We start from the raw sequence: 21164 nt of genomic DNA, 5'->3' as shown, positions 1-21164 counted from the left end.
GTAATAATCTTTACTCAGGCACAAGGTCAAAATGTTACCTTAGATTTTGGAAAGAACAGAAACAACTTTAAATTCAATTATTATTGCAACATCTTATAAAGTATTTCATAGCAGATATCTTTTTCATTCTTGAACTGTGGGACTGCTTATACTGCTTACCCAAGTGTTCCACTTTTCATCCCAATCATGGGTTTTGTTGTAGAGCGGCGGAAGGAAGAGGCAAGAGCCAGAGTGAACAACGAACAGGCTTTATTACAGGGAATAAAGGGTTGCCGCGTCTGCCTTCTAACTAGCAGGTTAGCTGGCGGCAACGGGCTGGCTCTGCTCGACAGCCGGCTTTTATAGCTGGCTGTCAAATGGAGCCAGCCAATGGGAGCGGCTGGTGCTCCCGCTCAAACAGCGGACCTGGTTGGGGACTCCAACCAGTTCCAAAGACATAACACTCCTTTCCCCCAGCTGGGCACATGCGTAGTCCTTTAGGTAAGTCGGTTGTCTGCGCTGGCGACAAGAACGTCGCAACCCGGGTAAACTGCTGGCTGGCGTCAAGTCCTTGCCCCCGGGAATTGCCTCGGAGGTTGTTGGGGAATGGCCTAGGTCAGGTGTGGTGTTCTGCGAGTTCGGTAAGTCCCCCTGTTCGGGCTGACCTTGGCGAGTTGTTAGGTCCGGCTGGCAAACAGGTTCGCTTGTCTGTTGGTTCGGTGTCTCTAGTTGGAAACTCGGGTCCTCCAGCAAACTCTCCTGGTCGACGGGGTAGACCGGATCCTGCAGGGAGCTTCCGTCTGAGCAGACTGGTACCGGCAGGGAGTCCTTGGTGCTGGAAGGTTGGGCTGGGTCGGCATCAGTCGCACTTCTCCATCGCCTTCTGAGTTGGTCCACGTGTCTCCGCCACAAGCGTCCATCCTCCAGGAGGACCCTGTAGGATCTAGGACCTGTGACTGACACAACTTGACCTGGTACCCACAAAGGATCCCCTGCATAATTCCTGGCGTACACCAGGTCATGCAGGACAAAGTCCCTGACCAGACTGTCAGACCCTAAAGGGGCGTCTGGGCAGTAGTGGGGATGCAACCTGTCCAGGGTGGTCCTAAGGCGTCTCCCCATCAAGAGTTCGGCAGGGGATTTATTAGTAGCAGTGCATGGCGTCGTATGTTGGCTCAGAAGGTAACGTGACAGTTTAGTGTGCCAGTTTTCCTGGCCAAATCTGGCGAGTGCCTCCTTGGCTGACCTGACTGCCCTCTCAGCCATCCCGTTGCTAGCGGGGTGAAAGGGGGCTGTAAGTATGTGTCTGATGCCCAAGTTAGCAACGCACATACTGAACTCACATGACGTGAACTGCGGGCCATTGTCAGACACCAGCGTGTCAGGGAGTCCGTGGGTAGCGAATAAGCGGGTCAGAGCCTTAACTATTGCTTGAGTGGTAGTCGAGGGTAGCAGGGCCAAGTCTATCCATTTGGAGTAGGAGTCCACTACCACCAAGAAGGTCCTGCCATGCACCGGTCCAGCCAGGTCGATGTGCAGGCGAGACCAAGGGGCACTAGCACTCTCCCACTTGGTGGGCGTGGCAGCTGGTGGGGCAGCCCTGGTTTCTTGGCAAGGTTGGCATGAGCTTACCCAGCTGGCGATTTGGGCATCCATGCCGGGCCACCAAACGTAGCTGCGGGCCAGAGCCTTCATCCTTACGATGCCCGGGTGGCCCTCGTGAAGCACTTTCAGGATGGGTACACGAAGAGTGGCTGGAATGACTACCCTTGTACCCCACAACAGACATCCTTGTAGCTTCGATAGTTCCTGCTTACGGGTTTTAAAAGGAGCAAAGTCAATGGTACATTGAGTTTCCGGCCACCCCCTTCCCACCCAGTCCAGTACCTGGGCAATTATCTTGTCTTTTTTTGAGTGCGCAGCAATGTCCTCGGCTGTAACCGGTAATTTAAGTTCATTAACTTCAAAAATGGCGTGAACCGGAGCTGGGTCTTCGACTGGGACTGGTAGGGGGCAGCGACTAAGGGCATCGGCGTGACTCAAGTTTTTGCCAGGTCGATGCACCAACTTGAATGAGTAAGCGGCCAGGAACAAAGTCCATCTGGTCATTCTAGGTGATAGTACCTGCGGGGTTTGCTTATCCCCTGATAAGAGTCCCAGGAGAGGTTTATGGTCAGTTACAAGTTCAAAATGGTGCCCAAACAAAAATTCGTGAAACTTTTTAACTGCAGCCACCGCAGCCAGGGCCTCTTTATCTATTTGACTGTAGTTCCTTTCTGCCATAGAGAAGGTCCTAGAGAAGAAGGCAATTGGTGCCTCGGAACCGTTGGGAAGTCTGTGGCTTAGGACAGCCCCAATCCCAAAAGGGGATGCATCAGCCGCTAGGACCAGGGGAAGTCGTTGATCAAATTGAATTAAAACTGCATCCGATGTGAGTAAGGATTTGACTGATTTGAAAGCATGGGCTTCTTTGGGTCCCCAATGCCAGGGGGATTCTTTGTCTAACAGCCTGTGTAAGGGTTCAGCGATAGATGCTTTGTGCGGGAGAAATGAAGCGTAAAAGTTTAGTAGCCCCAGAAAAGCTTGGAGCTCTGTCTTGTTAGTTGGTATGGGCGCCTCATGGATGGCCTTTACCTTGGATTCGATTGGGTGGATGCCAGAGGCGTCTATCCTATAACCCAGAAAGTCCACTTGCCTAGTGGCGATGGTGCACTTCTCCCTTTTAAGTTTGAGGCCATGCTGCCTAAACTTCTCTAGAACCGCTCTGACCCTCTGTATGAGCTGAGGTCTGTCAATTGCTGAGACTAAGATGTCATTGAAATAAGGGACAACCCCTGGGAGACCTTGGAGAATCCTTTCCATGAGTGATTGGAATATACCCGGGGCTACACTTACACCGAATTGGAGGTGTTTACACTTGAATGCCCCTCTATGTGTGACTATGGTTTGTAATTCAGCTGTCTGATCATCAACAGGGAACTGTTGGTATGCCTGGGACATATCTAACTTGGCAAAAATGGTGCCGGGTTCGAAGGTGTGTAACAGGTGCTGAATAACAGGGACAGGGTATGCACTGCAGGTAACGGTTGAGGGTGGTTTTATAGTCTGCGCAGATTCTTAAACTGCCATCTTTCTTGAGTGGGGTGACTATGGGGGTCTCCCATTTGGCAAAATCAGTTGGTTCTAACACCCTTGCTTTAGTAACTTATCCAATTCTGCGCTAACTTGGGACGGATGGCGAAAAGCACCCTGCGCGGCTTAAGGCGCAGAGGAATTGCCTGGGGTCCACAGAGAAGGAGATGGGGGTGCCAGAATAGCAACCCAGCTCGCTGCTAAACACATCAGAGTAATCTGAAAATAGTGCATCTACGTCAGAAGTTGAGACAGCATGGATCCCAGTTACACTAAGGCCGAGGGAGGGGAACCAATCTAGCCCCAACAGACTGGGGAGGGCACCATTAACAACCACTAAAGGCAAATGGCCTTTAAAGGCTTGGAATTGAACTAAAAACTTGCCTTTCCCGAGGACAGGGATGTTCTTGCCCTGGTAGTCCCGCAGTGTCAGGTGGCATCTCTGTAGCTGCTTCTTCGACAGTCTGGGCTGGATCTTCTTTAGGGTTTCCCAGGAGATGATTGAAAGTGCAGATCCCGTGTCTACCTCCATCCTGCAGGGTTTACCTTCTAAAGAAACAGAAATACTGATTTTATTAGGAGTCTGGGAAGTATGGTTAGCGTGGTAGCAGGTATAGCAGTCCTCCACTTGCCTTTGGGAATTAGAAGGTGGTGGAGGTCTTTGAGGCAAAGTACGCCCTGCTTGGCAGACTCTAGCGAGGTGACCCTTCTTTTGGCAGTTCAGACAGATGGCATTCTTAAACCTGCAGGATGCCCTAGAGTGGGAGCCTCCGCAGGTTAGGCAAATGGGAGGTTGTTTGGGGGCAAAGTTGTTTCTCTGCCCCGCTCCTACCTGTGAAGACTTCTGTTGCTTTAGGCGGTTAATGTCTGATGAGTCTGTGGGGTCTTCTTCATTGAGTACTTCCTCTGAATGGATGGTGGAACTGCTGGGCTTTAATGGAGTACCTTGAATTTCAGCTGCTGATTGGGCAGAGAGCTCAGCAGCTTGGGCTTCCTCCATGGCTAAAGCTAGGTTCAAGTCCTTTTTTGCTAACAAACGTCTTTGGAGCCTCAGGTCTCTAACCCCACAGACAATCTGGTCCAATAACATGTCTTCTAAGTAGTCTTTGAACCCACACTGCAAGGCAGCTGTCCTCAGAGCTGCCATATACTCGTTGATTGACTCTCCCTCCGCCTAATTCTGAAGGCGTATCTCCTGGCTATCTGAGATGGTTTTGGCGAGTAGTGGTTGGAGAGGATTTCTTGGAGTTCATCCCACGGTACGCTTCTGATAGTGCGAGGGGCGACTAGTGCTGTAGCGGTGTCAAAAACTGCAGCTCCACAATAGCTGAGGAAGTAGGATTTCTTCCTGTGTTCAGCAGCGTCTGCTAAACCGATGGCATCGAGGAAATAGCTGAAACGATTTTTGTATGAGTCCCACGTTTCCTCGGTTGGTTTGAATGGTGGGAATGCTGGATTAGCATTCATTTTGAAGATGCAGGGTTCGTCCTCTTCAGTCGTATTTCGAAATTCGCGCTCTTAGAAGAACGCTGACGGTTTGCGCTGACAGGTGGTGACTGTCTCTCTAGGCTACGGAGGCTTTTTAAATTTTGCGCTCTTTGTGAGCACCGGCGGCTGCGGCTACAGCGCCCATGGCTTCGCTTTCAGTGACTACAGCTCAAAAAGCTACGGAGGCTTTTTAAATTTTGCGCTCTTTGTGAGCGTCGGCGGCTGCGGCTTCAGCGCCCGTGGCTTTGCTCTTCAGTGATCACAGCTCTTTTTGAAAAACACGTCTGGCTAGCCTTCGACCATATCCCATCCTCGTCGCCAGTGTTGTAGAGCGGCGGAAGGAAGAGGCAAGAGCCAGAGTGAACAACGAACAGGCTTTATTACAGGGAATAAAGGGTTGCCGCGTCTGCCTTCTAACTAGCAGGTTAGCTGGCGGCAACGGGCTGGCTCTGCTCGACAGCCGGCTTTTATAGCCGGCTGTCAAACGGAGCCAGCCAATGGGAGCGGCTGGTGCTCCCGCTCAAACAGCGGACCTGGTTGGGGACTCCAACCAGTTCCAAAGACATAACAGGTTTTCCTGTCATGTGTGTTTCACCCTTTCAAAAAGCTGATATGATATACAGCGCAATACGAGAATTCACAGAAAATCCTCTGTGTTAATTGTACATATTTATGACTGCAACCTTAGAATTACACACACACAGTGCTAGGAAGGCATTATAGGGACATGATTCTATGTTAAAAAGTCTCTTCCTTTACATACAGACCTACCAATGAATGTAAGCTGTGAAGATGCACCTCCAAATATGATTACCCAAATTGATCAGGTTTCATTTAAAGCCAATAGCTTCCTCCCTTTAGCCTCAAAATTTGAATTATTAACTAAGCCAGAGCAACTAAAGTATTAAAACACTTCTACATGCTTCTCTGCCAGTTTTAATTCATATCTGGACTGCCATGAACCTGCAACGTTAGCATTATTTATGGGTGGAGTGCATTTATTCCTGGCAAGTTGCAGGGTGGGTTTTTTTTTTTTTTTTGAAACCACAGTAAAAAGCTATTTTTGCACAGAATGGGGTAAGACAAATTTATTTTTCCAGGATTTACAGCAGTGAGCAGTGATTCTATGCTTTTTGTTTTCAAGACTATGAGTTTGGTGGAAAAAAAGGCAATCACAGAGCATCTTCAGACTGCTGATATTATGCTACAGTTCTTTCTTTTATCCCAACAAGAGCTGGATTCCATCCAAGTTTATAGGAAAATTCTGCAAGTACCTTATAAAATCTTAGTGGGCTTCCCGTTATTGGACTGTCAGTGCTATCCTTTTCAAATGCATACATGCAACTAGTTTGTATTTGTCATAATTAATAGATCATATTTAATCATCCTCCAAATGGCCTCAATGACTCTCAGAATGAGTGCTAATGACCAGATGATTGCAAGAATACAAATCCTTCCATTCTCCACTATTCAGTCAGAACTGAAGAAGCTTCTTCGATGAGATAATTTTCATGGAGAAACAAAGTCCAGTTGCATATTTGGGGAAATCATGACCTGGGTGACTGAGAATCTCCATAGACATTGTATTTAAATATGATGGAAAAACACAGGCAATATCAAATGGAAAATTATGAAACCTGAATTCCACATACAATTGTATGACAGCCAGGGTTATACAATGTGAAATGTTTTCTTTAGAAGAATTCTTGATGGTAAACAAAAAAAAAAGATTACTCTCTTGAGCTTCTTTTTGCTCTAAAGGACTCAGGTAACAACATGAGAAAGTTATTATAAGTGAATTCAGAACTACAATTCCCAAGTTCAGCCTCCTCCAATCTGGACCTTGTAGATGCTATACTAGTCAGAAATTCTGGAAATTGAGGTAGACTATAACACATTTTGAGAGTAACACAAAGGGGAAGACAGCATTAGCTGATCTTTCATGTGATAAACTAGCAGGGCTATAATTTGTAACATAGTACGAACTATTGGCACTAGTTTGCTTAAAAACTTTCTTAGGTTAGTTGTATATGTTGAAGATGGGGTAGTGTGATATAAGGAAGAGGGAAAAGAAAGTGACTAGCCCTAACTCTAACTTCCATATGTTGATCTTCCTTGTGCAAGAGATGCTTCCTACCACTTTTCAAATCTTTACCTTTCTTTGATATACTGTATTTATTTGTATTGGGTTTTAGAATATCGTCAAAACCATGCAGTTTTTAACAAGAATAAATGACAGTGGCTGGTAACACCAAGTCAAAAGTGGAAAACCAGGCTATACTTAAGACGATGTACAAATTTATGTCTTTTCAAAATGAAATAATAAATGTGAACAACCTACAAGAGACATTTAAAGCTTTTAAAGCCATTTCAAGTCTTCGAAGTTCCACGGTTGCTTCACTGAAAGTAAGAAAAACAGGCACAAAACATTTATTTTAGAATGTCAGCATTTAAAAGTGTTCTGCCTTAAGAGGTATTTGAATTAAAATTAATGCAACATTCTTTATTGCAGTCATATTTCATAACTGCCAAGTAGAATCAAAGCAGCATTTCAAGCCTGAAACAAGAGGTACTTTTTCTGCTGTTTATTTTTTCAGGAAGTATTTGCTTTCACTATTAGGCTAAAATTATATCTACCCAATCACCCCAAATTCTGGAACCACCTAAGAAAGAAGTGAAGATTTCTAACAGCCAGCAACTGAGAATGCCAAGCCTCAGAATAAAATTAAATGGGTGAATTCAGAAGATCCTACTAAAGAATAACAAACCAGCAAAATTATAATTTGCCCATCTGGAGGATAAGCATAGCTACCTTATTTATTTATTGCATTTCTTTATGTGCTTTATAACAAAAAAAAAACTTATTGAGATGCTGAAAAATAGGGAGACTATGACACTCCTTGCTGTTGACCTACAAGGGAAAGGGTAAAATAAACTCAAGTTTAAAGAGTATTTATTATTGTGACCATGAAGACACTCTTCCTGGTTAGTACTCATTCTCACATCCTGCATGACCTGACATGAAAATGCTCCATCACTGTTTGTCAGTGACATGAATGCACAACATCATGTTCAACCCACACTGGCCCACCATAAGATTGGCTACCACCAGGGGTGGGATTCAATTTTTTTAACAACCAGTTCTGTGGGTGTGGCTTAGGTGGTGGGCGTGGCTTGGTAGTCACATGACTGGATGTACATGGCTTGGTGGTCATGTTATTGGCTGGGTGTAGCCAATTCAATATCACTCACATAGAGGCACACGTCTCCTTGCCTGGCCTATCATGATGTGGGGATGCTGCAACAGTCATAAGTGTGAAAAATGGTTATAAGCCACTTGTTTCAGTACCATTGTAACTTTGAATGGTCAATTTACATGAGCAAAGTACCAGCAAAGTACCAGCAAAGTGCCAACAAAAAACTCCAGAGCGGTTCCTGAGACAGGAAGTCTAGTCCTGCCAAGAATGTAATAAGGGTTAATGGAGAGGCAGTTTCTGTAAGCAACACCAGAACGTTTCCTTCCTGCCTTCCTTACAGAATTAGGCTAGTAATTTCTTTTAACAACCGGTTCTCTGAACTGCTTAGAATGTTAACAACCAGTTCTAGGGAATAGGTGCAAACTGGTAGAATCCCACCCCTGGCTACCACCCATTAATGATTCTGCTTATTTTTCTGCTTATTTTTTTTCAATTTCTGCTAGCAAAAGTGGTCTTTTTGTGGCACTTTATCTATTGTGAGGGGTTAGAGTGGGATAACAATAGGAGTTTGCCAGTAGTTTTCATTAGTGATGCCATCAAAGAAAACAATCAAAAATTTATGTGGTATAGATATCATAGAGAAGGGGTATCAAACTCAATTTCATTGAAGGCCACATCAGGGTTGTGTTTGACTTCTGGGGTGGGGACGTGGAGCATGGCCAGCTCAATGTCAGTCATGTGATCAAATGTCACTTTTGCTAATAGTTTGTTTTGCTAGCACTCTGCCAGTGAAAACAGAGCTTGTGAAGGTCATGCGCGGCCATCCCAGGCTCCATTTTTGTTGGCAGAGGCACTGTGGGCTGGTCCTTCGATGTTTCTAGGGTGGCCTCGTGTGCCAGATCTAAGCACCCTGCGGGCCAGATCCCTGTCATATAGTAATGCCAGATGTCATATGATGTTTTTACCTATCAGATATGACCTATTACATAATCCTACGGTATTATGGAAGACTGCTTGCCTGCCTCAAATTTAATGGATCTCCAGCTCTCTACATCCAGTGCAAAACACGGAAGATAAGAAGGTAAACATTCTTGATGTATTTTGTTCAACTGAAAAAGGCTTAAGGAATCAAGTATGTAAATGTATGAGCAGAATCATTCATTCTTTTCTATTAGGAGGCATGGGATGATTTAAATGCTGATGAGTTTTTGAACTATATTGAAGGCCTGTCACACTTTGGATATACTTAGAGTGTTACAGTTAATTGTGACCATTGTTAAAAATGGTCATAGGAAACTAAACTCCACACAGTTCAGCCAAATTGACCTCTTTCATTAGAAAAAGGTCATTTTTCATATTCATCAATGAATGGAAACATTTATGGACTTTTTGTGTAAAAAAGAAAATTATTTTATGATTTATGGCCTTGATATTTAGAAAGAGTGGAATATAGAAAAAGGGAATTATGATGTAATATTAGAGAGAGAGAGATTTAATTAGAATTACATATACTGCATAACTTGCTGAAAGGAAGATAAAAATCATTGCTTTATACTTTTTCATGTTTTCTGTTTTATTTTTTTCTATATTCTATCTCCTTTTTTATTTTCCTTTCCTCTTTTGCTTTCTTTATCTTTGATATTTACTATATCTTTTAACAAAAACTACTTTTAAAATACATAGAAAGAATTCCCCCAGTATGATAGAAATATGTTTTCTCACCTCAAATAAGCTTTTATAGAATTATCTGAAAATGTTTTCCATTACAGCTTGTCAATTTCTTCTTTTATAATGGTAATTCTTAACCACTAATAATGCATCAGTTCTGGTTATAGTAATGAAAAAAATTCTCGAGTAAATGGTTTCGTAAAGATAGGCATTCTCTTTGTTGATTTGAGTAATTGCATTTTTTACCGTGAAAAAAATTGTGAAATATTTTCTAAGCAAGAAACATTTATATACCATATTAAATTTACCAAGAATTCCTCAAAGAAGTTATGTAAAATATATATTTTGACAGAAGTCTAGCTCCTTGCAAATAAAATTAAAAATTAAGCAGATTTGGATAATAAATAAATTTTGCATTAAAATTAACTTATCCTATGTATGTATATGTGTTGTTTGTATATACATGTATGCAGTGGTGGGATTCAAATATTGTTGCCACTGGTTCAGTGGGCGTGGCTTGGTGGGCCCACTTTGTACATGTGCACACACTTTGCGTGATGCGCACATCAAATGCACACTTTGTGCAGGCACAGAGGCATTTGCACAGGTGTAGAAGTGTTCTAACTCACCTCCTGCAAGCCTGCACAATCCTAGCCGCTTTAGCAGCTGCCGCGTGGCACTCTGCTGTGCCGCGCAAAGCAGCTACACTTCAAATTCAGAGGATAAAGGTGAGTATGGGAGCCCGGGGAGACGGGGGGGGGGGCAACAGCAGAATGGTGGAGAGAACCAGTTTGGTTTCCGCTGCTCATCGCTCCTACCGGCTCACCAGAACCAGGTGAAAACCGGTCAAATACCACCACTGCATGCATGTGTGTGCACACACACATGTGTGTGCATGTATGTATGCATATAAAAAATTCCCTTTCCACCCATATGGTTAGTATGTGTCTTTCTCAATCTCAGGTCCTCTATCAAAGACCACGAGGTTTGAGGGCGCTGTGTTGTATCTTAGCTGTTCCTAACACTGCCCTCTTCTGGACAGATTGTTCTGATGTTTTTCCTGGGGTCTGTTCATATGAATGGCAGTTTGGTGTAGTGATTAAGACATCAGGCTAGAAACTGGGAGACTGTGAGTTCTAATCCCACCTCAGGCACAAAAGTCAGTTGGGTCATCTTGAGCCAACCACTCTCTCTCCCAACCCTAGGAAGGAGACCAAACCAGTTCTGAAAAATCTTGCCAAGAAACTGCAGGGACTCAGGCTAAATATTTATACTATCTGAAGAGAAATCATAATTTGAATTACATTACAATAAAAGAAGAAAAATGCTGGGACTTGTAGCAGTTCCAAGGACTCAAAAACTGACTTGAAGGCTAAAGAGTGAGATTAAATACATTCCATTTTTTAATTGCAGAGGAGAACATATGTCTAAGTAAGGTTAAGATTAAATAAAGGGCACACACAGGATCTTCCCTCTTACTATTGAACATGCATTCTTAAGAAAAGAACTACAACTGAATTGGATTCTGGGTTATCGAAGTTTCAGAATTCAGCAGAAACGGAAGCAAATGGAAGATGATGGCTGGGCCCAAATATTTGCAAGGTTTATATTGTAGAGCAGGGGTGTCAAACTCACATTGTCATGGAGGTGTCACGTGACATATCGGGACTTTTTTTCCCCTTTGGTAAACCGGGCATGGGCATGGCCAGTTAATATTAATTAGGGTTACATATACTGCATAACTGCTGAAAGGAAGATAGAAGCCATTGCTTTATATGTTTTCATGTTTTCTGTTTTATTTTTTTCTATATTCTATATCCTTTTTTATTTTACTTTCCCCTTTTACTTTCTTTATCTTCGATATTTACTATATCTTTTAATAAAAACTACTTTTAAAATACATAGAATAAGAATTCCCCCAGTATGAAGGAAATATGATGCATCCAGCCCATCAGCCGGGAGGTTGACAGCCCTGTTGTAGAGCAAACAGCAGCAAAATATTTTTTCAGGCTGTCCCATTTGTTTTTTCTGCTCCAGCTGAACAGGCAGATTCAGTGCACTGAAAATAGTCATGTTATCCAAGGATATATTGGTGACAAACAATTATGGCTAGATGAATCCAGTTATGGGTCAGGTCTCCTATATTCCAGATTTATAGCTTAACTGTGCCAACTGACATAGTTTGTAGTGTTCAAACCCATAATCTCTTAAAACATCTTTAAAAAAACAAACAAATGAAATTTCATGAGAATAAAGGAAGGGGAGGAACTGAGAATAGCAAATGGGAACAGTTTTAATGTAGAAGAAAGCTGGCCTGCTTTCCACAGCACTAGGCAGAGTTTTGATTTATGCGTCATTTCATTTTTGCTCTTATATAATTATTCCATTCTTACTCAGGAGGGTTTCACTTCAACAGTTACCAGAGAAAATGGATTTAGTTTACAGAAGTCTATTCTCAAACTTGAAAACATTTTGGCAGGTTCATAATCCCAAATGTATGGGTTTTTTTTAGAGTATAATACATTCCAGTAGCATGAAATATATTTCAGAGAACGTGGTCTGCTAACTATGAGAGATTGCCAGCTAAGTTTATCTGAAATCCTTGATTAATTGTAAGGAGAATTTAGTAAAGATACGTGTATATAATCTAAATTATCCATACTGTTTGTAATAGTAATCAAAGTTCTATTACTGTATGCTAGGAGCTAATTAATATTTGAATGATTGAGCAATTAAGTCATAAGGTAATTTACTTCTTCATCCTCAATCATACCAGATAGATTCACATTAGGAAATCAATTTTACAGGAAGGCTAAAACTACTTCTATTAAGACTGGCTATAATAACGATCTTATATGTCTGAGCTTTTCTCTTCTTCCTCCTCTTCCTTTTCTTCTTCTTTCTCCTCCCTTGAATTAGAGGTGTGTGCCTACGTATTTTCTGAATTTTTCTTGTTCTGGATTTAAACAATATTTTGGCCCCCTTTTTGTCTAAGTAGAAATTCCTACATATTTTTTATTGTCTTAGAATTGCTGTTCCAGTGACACATCCACATTGGGGTAGACTTTTAAAAATTGTTTTACCCTGTTTGGTGCAATAATATTAAATGTTTCAATATCTAAGGGGTTACCACAAAGAAGAGGGAGTCAATTTATTCTCCAAAGCACCTGAACGCAAGACAAGAAGCAATGGGTCAAGGAGAGAAGCAGCCTAGAAAAATTAACTAACAGTTAAACCATTAATCAGTGGAAAAACTTGCCTCCAGCAAGTTGTGGGTCCTCCAACAGATTGGACAACCATTTGTCTGAAATAGTATATAGGGTTTCCTGCCTGAGCAGACGGTTGAACTAGAAGACCTCCAAGGTCCCTTCGAACTCTGTTATTCTGTTAGAAATACAGTTTTGATTCATGTACTCTTTAAAAAAATATTTTAATCAAATGGTAACATCAGATTAATAAAATATATTTTAATCGATGGCAGCTTTATTTTACTTCTGTGTAACTATGGAATGTTAAGAAAAAGGAGAATTTTAATCTACTATCCATACTTTCTCTATTTTACTTTTGTGTATCTATCTATTTTATGTATTTATTTATTTATTTAGTCAAGCAATTATAAGATAACAGGTATAAGTATAAACATAGTTATGAATACATGAAAAGGATACATATAAGAAAAATAAAAAGAAACAATAGGACAGGGATGGTAGGCACGCTGGTGCGCTTATGCATGCCCCCTACAGACATCTTAGGAAAGGGGTGTGGTCAATAGTAGACAGTCTAAGGTTAAAGTTTTTGGGGTTTGGGGAAGAAACCACAGAGTCAGGTAGAGTATTCCAGACATTGACCACTCTGTTGCTGTAGTTGTATTTCCTGTAATCAAGTTTGGTGCAGTTAACCTTGAGTTTGTATCTATTGTTTGCTCTTGTATTGTTATGGTTGAAGCTGAAGTATTCATTGACTGGTAGGACATTGCAATGTATAATTTTATATGCTGTACTTAGATCAGACCAAAAGTGGCATAGTTATAGGTTTTCTAGGTCTAGAATTTCAAGTCTGGTGGCATAAGGTATTCTGCAAAGAATAGAGGAGTGGAGAACTCTTCTTGTGAAATATTTCTGGAGTTTCTCAACTGTATTAATATCAGATACGTAATGTGGGTTCCAGACTGATGAGCTGTATTCAAGTATTGGTCTAGCAAATGTTTTGTATGCTCTAGTTAGTAGTGTGATATTACCAGAGAAAAAGCTATGTAGGATTAGGTTAACAACTCTTAATGCCTTTTTGGCTATGTAGCTACAGTGGACTCTAGCACTTAGATCATTAGAGATGAATACTCCAAGGTCCTTGACAGAGTTTGGATCATCAGCAAGGTCTTGACTATTCAGCTTGTATTTTATTTTCTGATTATTATTTTTTTGCCAATATGTAAGACAGAGCATTTATTTGTTGAGATTTGAAGTTGCCATTTGTTTGACCATTCTGATACATAGTCACAGTCTTTTTGAAGTGTAGCAGTATTGTCTGTGGTGTTGAATAGCTTTACATCATCAGCTTTGACAGCTTGGGTCTTTTGTACAATTCAGCTTTGCAGTCAGAGCTACTATGGTTACAAAGCTGACTTCACTGGCTAGGAATTATACACTCTGTATCTCTTGACATTTACAGGCATTTAAGGCAATTGCTCTGGAAGAGTACTATATTGGGGTTTTTAAGGAGTGGGTAGAAAGGCAAAAAAACCCTGTTCTTATAAATCTATTTTAGCAAAAGTTATTATTGTGTGAAGTCAGTTCCATGAATGGTGATAGAACTACAAACTTCTTCCTTAACATATCTGATCATGGCTGTTAGTTAAGAGATTGAAATATTCTCACAAAATGGATGCAATATAAATGTAGATTGCCTAGTACAAGTTTAAAGCTTTTAACTGAAGGATACATTAATTAAAAACAATATAGGTTGTCTCTATCATGTTTACTTTATTTGTCTTAAATTTATTTAACCAAACAAGCAAAGTTAGGTATAGAGGTAAACAGTTATGAATGAGTCAATAATAATCACAGACTCCCATATCTATAGTAGTTTTCACTACTATCATCTACTCTTGTTTTATACAGAGTATTCAAAAATTAGGAATCAATAGTTTCCTAATGCTTTTTATTCCTTCACTGATTTTTTTCATTATTATGTATTCACGATTTCTAATCTTCTGAATACAATCTTATTCATAAGAAAGTTATGCTTGCTAATATAGTAAACCCTTCTTCCTAAATAAATATTCATAGAATTGCAGTGCCCTCCCCAAACATATATTATAAGGATGTCAATACAGCTCTGAATACCAGAAAAGACCTTGGTTATGAATTATGAATTATAATATAGCTAACAATGTATATGGAGACCACCAGAGTATTTGTGCTTTGATTTTTAAGTTAACACGACTAGCAGATTCAACAAATTTGTCAAACTGTGAATAAATCAAAGATATTATCAGGAGGAATGCTTCAATATATTCCTATGCTTTGGACCTAAAATAAAATTCTTACAGGCTGAACAAAAAGGAAAAAAAATATAGAGTGCCTATTGAATTTTTATTTCTAAAAGACTCACACTGCAGTTGGCAGAATTCCTTCTGGTTTAATTACCTCATACCATAGAAATCTGACTAAATCCATCAGTGAGCTTAACTTTTCTTCCTCAAGGGAATAATATATCATAATTACAACAGACACCAGTTTTAGAGCTTATACCCTACCACGTATCTATAGAAAAAAAAAGGTCATCTCTAAATAAGCTGACCCAGGCATATTTAAATGGAATATCAAAAATGTGTTAAAATTGCAGAAGCAGCTGAGATAGATAGCTCAAAAGAATAACATTTGGACAAAATTGCTTTCTCTGTAAAACCTGCCTATGCTTTTAGCCCAAGAATGACTAAGAAAAGTTATTTGCTGTTGCCTTCTTCCCATTTTTTTTTCAATTCCCACTCATCTTGCTTCCAAAATAATCCAGATCCAATTCTGCTTAGCATCTCAGTTCAGATGTTACCACTTGCAGAAACAATAAAAAAGATCAAAATATTTAACAAATGAAGACACTGTGTACTATGCACAAGATGGTGTTTTCTTAGGCACTCATAGTGAACTAAACCAAATCCAGCTCCATTCATTTTTTTGTTTATTTGTTTATTAGATTTATATCCCAGTTTCATTCAGGAGCTAAAGGCAATTCTCTGTCTGGAATGCAGAGCCTTAAAATCAAATATTGTCTGTTTTTTTTAAGTGTCTTTTTCTGTTTTTGTCTTGGACTGTCTTCACAATAGAAGTCATTCAAATGTTTGTGTAAATTGTAAATTGTCTGCTTCTTTTTGCCCCTTATCCATTGACAAACAGCTAGATTTAATTTATTTATTTCCTGATTTCAGCAATCGACTTTAATCCAACCCTTTTAAATCTATGATCCTTAGGAATTAAAAAGACCAAAACATATCCTCTCCAGCAACCAACCCATAAATGAACAGGATTAACACCAGATAAACAATCAGTCAGAGAACAATACCCAATCAAGGAACTACCAAGGACAAAACAACATCCCAGCAACACTGGCAGAAAAAAGTTACTGTACAGTATATAAATAGGAAGCAAACTCCACATTCCCAGCACTGCTGAAGTTATGTAGTTGGATAATTAAACATCTGCAAGCAAACAATCAAGCTCAAAGAGTACAAAAAAAGACCAAAGGAAAAAAAGAGCAACATTAATATAAAGCAAGGAATAATTGTGGTTGGAAAAGCATTATTTTATTATTGTTCTTCATCTCCTCCTCTTCTCTGAAGACAAAAGGAATCTACCACATCATATTTACTGGCCCATCTTTGTGAGAGTGGAAATAGAAAAAAGGTGTTCTACTAGCTGTCAAATTATTCTGGAAGTTTATATACAATAGTTTCCCCCTGAATAACAATCCCCAGATACCATACTGTTTGGCAATGTATGCTTGAGAAGGAAAGCGATAATTCCCTATTGCATTATTGCTTGGGAAGTATTATGTACAGACTCATTGTTTGCTTAAAAATGGCTTATTCAGTTCTGTTTAGCAGTCATGTAGAGTCTAAGAGTCAGTCCAATTTTGAATTCCAAGAAGAACAACAAATATAAAGCATCTGGAATAATTTGAGATGTGAAGGAAATGCTAAGTTCATTTCATTTGGTAAAAATTTTTCTTAAACATGAGATCATAAGTGTTCCTTATTTTTCACAATTCAAAGCTTTTTTTTTTAGTGGCGTTACAAATAATATAGCTATCCTGTGAATTGTTCTTTTCAGAAAACTATACACTTCCTATACACTTGTCAAATTTGTGGATGCAGCAAATTAAGGTGATGTAAAATTATTTAGCACAGATGGATTTTCCTTCAAATGACATAAAAATAGCTCATCTATTACACTGTAAGAACTAAAGACTAGGGATACTGAACTCTAACTCCCAAAAGCCGCAACCTGAACAACAGTGAGGTACAGGGATGGCAATATCTGGGAGCCACTGATTCCTTTTCCAGCAATGTGACAGTTTATCCTGAACTTCCCAAACTTGCTTTAATACTAGGGGTGCCTCTGAGTTGGAAAAACTCTTCCTTCTTCCTATTTAACTAGTTCATTTGTTAATTAGTCAGACAATCAGTCAGTTAGGCCATGCCTAAAATCCAGGAAGACTCTTCTTTTATTTCCATGTTGTGGAGTTAAATAATGCATTTCTGAAAAAAGTTCGTTGACCTGATTAATTTTCAGCTGCCTTTGCATTACAGAACTTAATTATTGTACAGTAACTGTTTCAGTTAAAGGCTTCTGAAATTTACGTCCATCTGTTTTTGCTTATAGCCATTCCGTGGTCATACTCTCATATCCATGTTTTACCCACAGAAAGAGAGAGGATCTGGACTCTGGCATGAACATTTGAAATAGAATGAGAATACAGATGGTTTGGCTGTCATGCATGCATGTTTTAACCACAAAAATGAAGTCAACTTGGCATACATCAGATTAAATTTATGAAAATACAGATGGCTTTGTGAGACTGGAGACGCTCTATCATAAAAATACTTGAAGAATGCAGATATGGGCAAAATACTTATTTAATATTTTCCAAAATGCCTGCCAAAATGTTTTTGCTATATTTCAGAAGTAGTAAAATCAATAACCTTGAACCAAAAATTTACCTCTCTTTCTCCCTGAATTTTGAGAAGTCTGATTTATTTCTTTTCCTACTTTACAAAGGAAAATAAAAATACTTAAAAGGAATACCCACTAGATTTCTCAATTCTGAATCTAATTTTTATGATATATTGTCCAATTGTACAAACTTGGGTCCACAAAATCCTCTTCTCTTTACCGTTAAAAAAAGCCACATTTATTTTCTACATTTATTTCTTCATTCATCACTTTCTTTAGGAAGAACCATTGTAGTAAATAGGTTTTTTTAAAATAGTATTTTGGAGTGTTGGAGTGGGTTTGGAGTAGCAAAAAAGCTAAGAAGCCGCTAGGGCAGATCATCTCCAAATTCTGGCTTTCCTTTGCATAACTATCCAAACTATATTTTTATTAACATTTCTGAGTTTTAGATTCAATGGGGAGCCATTTTTCAACTGAAAAAAAAATCATAGTAATAAACTATATATAGAAAACAGAGATATGTCACATAGCTCTGCAACTAACCTTGCAATATGAAAAAGCCCGCCCATCAAGTCCATATGTATTGCAGAAATACCTGCAAATTGAGTTCTTTGCATAGGCAGCCAGGGGTGGGATTCAAATTTTTTAACAACTAATTCTGTGGGCATGGCTTAGTTGGTAGGTGTGGCTTGGTGGTCATGTTATTGGCTGGGTGTGGCCAACTCAATATCACTCACATCGAGGCACACATCTCCTCACCTGGCCTCTCATGACTGTGGAGATGCTGCAACAGTTGTAAGTGTGAAAAATGGTCATAAGTCACTTTTTTCAGGGCCATTGTAACTTTGAATGGTCACTCCACATAAGCAAAGTACCATCAAAGGAGGGGAAAAAAATTCCATTCCTGAGACAGGAAGTCTAGTCCTACCAAGAATGTAATAAGGGTTAACGGAGAGGCAGTTTCTGTAAGCAACACCAGAATGTTTCCTTCCTGCCTGAATTACAGGATTAGGCCAGTAATTTCTTCTACCAACCAGTTCTCCGAACTGCTTAGAGTGTTAACAACCGGTTCTAGCGAATAGGTGCAAACTGGTAGAATCCCACCCCTGCAGGAAGCTGTATGATAGACAGTGTATGTAGCAAAACCAGATGACACATTGGACAGCAAAGATAATGCAAAGAACAAAATTGAAGGATGTCCTGTTATATAAATTACTGCCATGCAATATATGAGGTGGTCTTTGAAAACCACTCAAGCTACAGCTAATCAGAAATGAAAGTTTTGTTGGGTACAAAGCAAAATAGTTACCTGCACTGGGGTGCAAATTTAAGGTGTTGGTCATTGTCTACAAAACCCTTAATGGATCGGGGCATGGATATCTACTTCTCCTCTCCAATTGTTTCTGACTATCCTATAAGATCTGGCAGGATTGGTATGTTCAAGATCCTGTCAATAAAGCAATGCTTTTTCATGACACCTCAGAGAGGTATCTTCTCTGTCACTGACTACATCTAGAATTGTCTGCATATCCCCAACCCATTAATTTTTCAGAAAGCTCTAATAAGTTAAATTTTCTAGCAAACCCATGTGAAATGTATGATGTTTTAATTGTTTATATTCCTTGACATGTATTTCTTTGCTGAGTTTTATGTTTATCCACATTTTTAAATGTTGCTTTGTAATTTGTTGCTTTATAAATTGAATAAAATAAATCATGTATGGTCACACTTACTCCTCATGTGTAAAGGAGGTCAGACAAGCTTGATTAAATTTATGACACTTCCATCACACCAGGAATTTTACTCCCTGTGCAGAATCTGAAGCCAACCTCCAATCTCTCATCATCTTTATTTCCCTAGGCCTCAAAATGCTGAGAAGAGACGGAGACCATTAAAAGCCAATCCGGACTATTCCAGATGACTAACAAGAGAGGCAGAGAAAGTAATTCAATCCGTGCCATAATCTAAGTTTCATTGGAATAACAAGAACTGCACATTCCCATTACATTTAAGAATTATTACCCATGTATCTCTCATTTTGGGAGATGAGTTTAACAAAAAATCCTGAATCCTATAAATGGAGCTTTCTAGTTTCAAAGCCAAAATACCTCTTGCATTCAGAAATCTGTGATGGTGAAATTAATTTGTCAGCAATTATTTTTGTGATGGCATGTTATCTGGATTCCAGGAAGGAGGGAGTGCATTTCAGAGGTATAAGAGCCAGTGCAACTAAGATAGTTCATGTAGGAGAAAGGGGGTGAAGATGGCTTCTCCCTAATAGTTTCCCAGAGTAAATGTTTTATGAAGCAAGTTGTCTGCTTTAGTTTGGTGAGATTTCGTCTAAAAGTGAAAAATAATAAAAGAAACTACTAAGAGGAATCTCAGTGTCTTTTTTTCTTTTTTGGAACCTGACAATTCTATAATCACTGTAGCCATGGTTGATTAAATATTGCTCAGTGGATGAAGAAAGGAGAAGTTAAATTCTAAAAATATCTTCAAATTGGCTTTTTGTATACAATGTTCTGAATCTGAAATGAATCCAAGAAATGGAAAGCAGAATGAGACAAGAGTTCCAGCCAAAAGAAATAGACTACCTGGTAGAAGTCTGAGAGCCAAACCTTCAAAGAAGAGCAAACAAAAAACACCCCCAAACAGTTTTGGTTTCAATGCATGAGCCAGAAATAAATTCTTTCAGTTTTCAAAAGTAGCTGATCTGCCTAAAACTAACTCTACGTTAGAGTAAAGTCATAGTGTAGACATGTCTTTTGAGAAACTACAGGTAGTTCTCGACTTATTACCACAACTGAGTCCAACATTTCTGTTGTTAAGTGAAACATTTGTTAACTGAGGTTAGCCCCATTTTATAAAATTCCTTGTCACAATTGTTAAATTAATAACTGAAGTTGTTAAGTTAGTAACAAAGTTGTTAAGTGAATCTGGCTTCCCCATTGACTTTGCTTGTCAGAAGATCACAGGTGATCATGTGATCCCAGGAGATTGCAACTGTCATAAATATGAATAAGTTCTGAAGTATCTGAATTTTGATTAGGTGACAACGGTCTACAACGGTCATAAGTGTGAAAAACTGTCATTTTTTCAATCCCATTGTAACTTTGGACAATCACTAAATGAACTGTTGTAAGTCAAGGACTACTTGTCATGCCCCTGTCGGAATCTGACCCAGTGGAGGAAGCCGAACAGCTGACTGGGAGTGGGAGTGTGGTTCTGTTGACCGTGGAAGAAACTGGGGAAGGGCAAAGTCTGGCTGGGCAGAGCAGGGAAGAGGTAGAACAAGGGAGAGGGAATTCAGAGGAAGACCCGGGCCCGCCCCCTCTTCATCCTAGGGCATGCAGAGAGGAATGGAGAAGAGAGCAACGTGAATTGTGTGGCTTATGGGGGAGGAAAGGGCCCTGATTCCCTTCATTAGCTGCAGCTGGGAACACAGTGTATTAAAAAAAGGTAAGCTGCATGCAGCAAGCTGTTGGGAGCAAACATGACTTTATCTTGTATCGTTGTGGCTTATCTGTGTTCC

At 39.9% G+C, this 21164-nt stretch overlaps 1 long non-coding RNA gene across 2 annotated transcripts; it reads left to right on the top strand.

The window, feature by feature from the left end:
• The first annotated feature begins 8590 nt into the window (after window positions 1–8590).
• LOC148125279 (uncharacterized) lies at window positions 8591–20011 on the top strand. 2 transcript variants are annotated; one of them, XR_015744304.1, is made up of 2 exons: window positions 8591–8877; window positions 19493–20011. It is a non-coding gene; the product is annotated as an uncharacterized LOC148125279 (long non-coding RNA). The 2 variants fall into 2 exon arrangements; XR_015744305.1 differs by lacking the exon at window positions 8591–8877 and adding an exon at window positions 9935–10192.
• Window positions 20012–21164: the final 1153 nt, after the last annotated feature.

This window comes from Pseudonaja textilis, chromosome 7, assembly GCF_049901715.1.
Source record: "Pseudonaja textilis isolate UNSWEBS1 chromosome 7, rPseTex1.2, whole genome shotgun sequence".
Classification (NCBI taxonomy): Eukaryota; Metazoa; Chordata; class Lepidosauria; order Squamata; family Elapidae; genus Pseudonaja; species Pseudonaja textilis.
Note: the sequence above shows the minus strand (reverse complement) of the source record. Positions and strands in the feature narration are given on the sequence as shown.